This window comes from Giraffa tippelskirchi, chromosome 13 (assembly GCF_054371585.1).
Source record: "Giraffa tippelskirchi isolate mGirTip1 chromosome 13, T2T-mGirTip1v1.2.pri, whole genome shotgun sequence".
Lineage (NCBI taxonomy): Eukaryota > Metazoa > Chordata > Mammalia > Artiodactyla > Giraffidae > Giraffa > Giraffa tippelskirchi.
In genome coordinates this window covers 118863421-118866154 of record NC_137287.1, presented here as the reverse complement: position 1 = coordinate 118866154, position 2734 = coordinate 118863421, and positions in this window count along the sequence as shown.

The following is a 2734-nucleotide window of genomic DNA, read 5'->3' as shown; positions in this document are numbered from 1 at the left end:
ATCAGTACATGAACCGGGAACTTCCAGATGTTCAAGCTGGATTTAGAAAAGGCAGAGGAACCAGAGATCAAATTGCTAACATCCATTGGATCATAGAAAAAGCAAGAGAATTCCAGAAAAACATCTGCTTCACTGACCATGCTAAAGCATTTGACTATGTGGATCATACCAAACTGTGGAAAATTCTTAAAGAGATAGGGATTACAGACCACCTTAACTGCCTCCTAAGAAACTTGTATGCAGGTCAAGAAGCAACAGTTAGAACTGGACATGGAACAGCAGACTGGTTCAAAATTGGGGAAGGAGTACGTCAAGGCTGTATGTTGTCACCTTGCTTATTTAACTTATATGCAGAGTACATCATGAGAAATGCTGGGCTGGAGGAAGCACAAGCTGGAATCAAGATTGCCTGGAGAAATATCAATAACCTCAGATATGCAGATGACTTCTGTTTCTACACATTTGTGTCTACTGGACATTTTATATAAATGGCCTCATGTACTATGCGCTCTTCTGTATCTTTCACTTAGTGAATTTTCAGGGTTCATCTGTGTTGTAGTATTTGCCACTACTTCATGCCTTCCTGGGCTTCCCTTGTGGCTCAGCTGGTAAAAAATCTGCCTGTAATGTGGGAGACCTGGGTTCAGTCCCTGGGTTGGGAAGATCCCCTGGAGAAGGGCATGGCAACTCACTCCAGTATTCTTGCCTGGAAAATCCCCGTGCACAGACGAGCCTGGCAGGCTCCATAGGGTGCAAAGAGTCAGACACAACTGAAGCGACTTAGTACGCACACATAGACCTACTGAGAGTGTGATTCCCTCTTTCCAGCTGAGAAAAACTCGCCTGCACATCTGTGTACTATACAGCAAACTGTATCGTATGTATTAATGCTCCCTTGATTTTCAAGTCGGAATTCTTTTGCCTTGCGAAACCCTGGAAGACTTGCGACCTAATCTCTGGTGATCAGCTGACGTTAAGGAACACGGAGTATTTCAGTGGGCTGACGTGATCTGCTGATGAATAACACACTCCTTTCGATATAGAAACTGTGCTTGAAGCAGGAGAGTGTGAAAACCTCATGACTCGTGAGTGGGATGGGGGTGGGGACGTGGGGGAAGGGGTGGGAGAGGGCTGGATACAATCACAGTCCCCTGAATGCATCCCGCCTTTCTCTCTGATCTCACCTCTCCCTCTCCTTCCTCCCACAGTGCCCATCAGTCAGAGTAAATCATTCACATTTTTCTGGAAGAAGCAATGCTCTCCAGACCCTCCTACATGCTGTTCCCTCTGCCAGAAGTGCCCTTTCTGCTCCTTTCCTCCCTGCTACCTAGCACAGTCGAGTTCATCCTTGAGTTTGCAGGTTAGAGGTGAACTTCTCCAGGAAGCTTTCTGAAGTGGGGATCTTTTTTTTTTTAATAGCAAACTTTATGTTTACCCCCTAAAATTTTTAAATAGGAGTATGATTGCTTTACAGTATTGTTAGTTTCTGCAGTATAATGAAGCTGTATAATATAGCCATATGTATACATTTATCCCCTCCCTCTTGGACCTCCCGTCCCCCTTACCATCCCACCTACCCCTCTAGGTCATCACAGAGCACCCTGTGCTGGGCAGCAGCTTCTCACTAGCTATCTGTTTTACATGTGGTAGTAGATATGTGTCAGTCCTCATTTCCATTTCATCCCACCCTCCTCTTCCCTTCCTGGGTCCACGTGTCCGTTCTCTATGTCCATGTCTCTATTTCTGCTCTAGAGTCTAGATAGGCTCGAGCCCATCATACAGAGTGAAGTAAGTCAGAAAGAGAAAAGCAAACATCTTATATTAACACATATATATGGAATCTAAAAAAAATGGTATGAATGAACCCATTTGCAGTAGGAATCTTTCGTCTTGCCTATGCAACGCTTATTTCCTCTGGGTCAGAAAATAGGATCTCAATTTCTCTTTGGGGAGCCGTTGCCGCCCCCATCTCTTATGCATGGGGTTCAGATATGAGACCCTGACTCCATAGGTGAGCCTGGCCAATGAACATATCTGATTCCCCTGGCCACAGTGATTGGCTCCTGTGGGAGCCAATTGGGTGGGTGTATCATTCCAGGGAGGCAAACAAGACTCCTTCCCAGGAGTCTTGTTGGAATTGTTGGGAAAGACAACTGTTGGGGTTGCCAGTTACAAGAATTTAGCGAGCTTGGAGTTGCTGCTGGCTATCTTTGCCACTTACAGAAAGCCTCTCTGAAAATAAATCCAAAACAGAGGAAAGCAGAGCTGAAAAGAGAAGAGATGAAAGAAGAGACAGAGATGTATATTTTTTGACATCGTTTGAGTCCCTGGAGTCATGCCTCCAGGCAGTTTTGCAGCTTGATTTCTTATAAAATCCTCTCCCACTTTTATTTCACTAGTCTGGTGGTTATTCTTTTACTTACAACATAAATGCGTACGTACGTGCTCAGTCACTTCAGTCATGTCTGACTCTTTGTGACGCCATGGACTGTAGCCCACCAGGCTCTTCTGTCCATGAGTTTCTTTAGGCAAGGATATTGGAGTCAGTTGTCATGCCCTCCTCCAGGGGATCTTTCTGACCCAGCGATTGAAGTCGTGTCCCCTGAGTCTCCTGCATTACAGGTGGATTCTTTGCCCAGTGAGCCACCTGGGAAGCCCCACAACATAGACACACCTGAATAATTCTCCCCGATTCCATACACACCCTTCAGCTGGGATACCCTTTCTGGGCTCT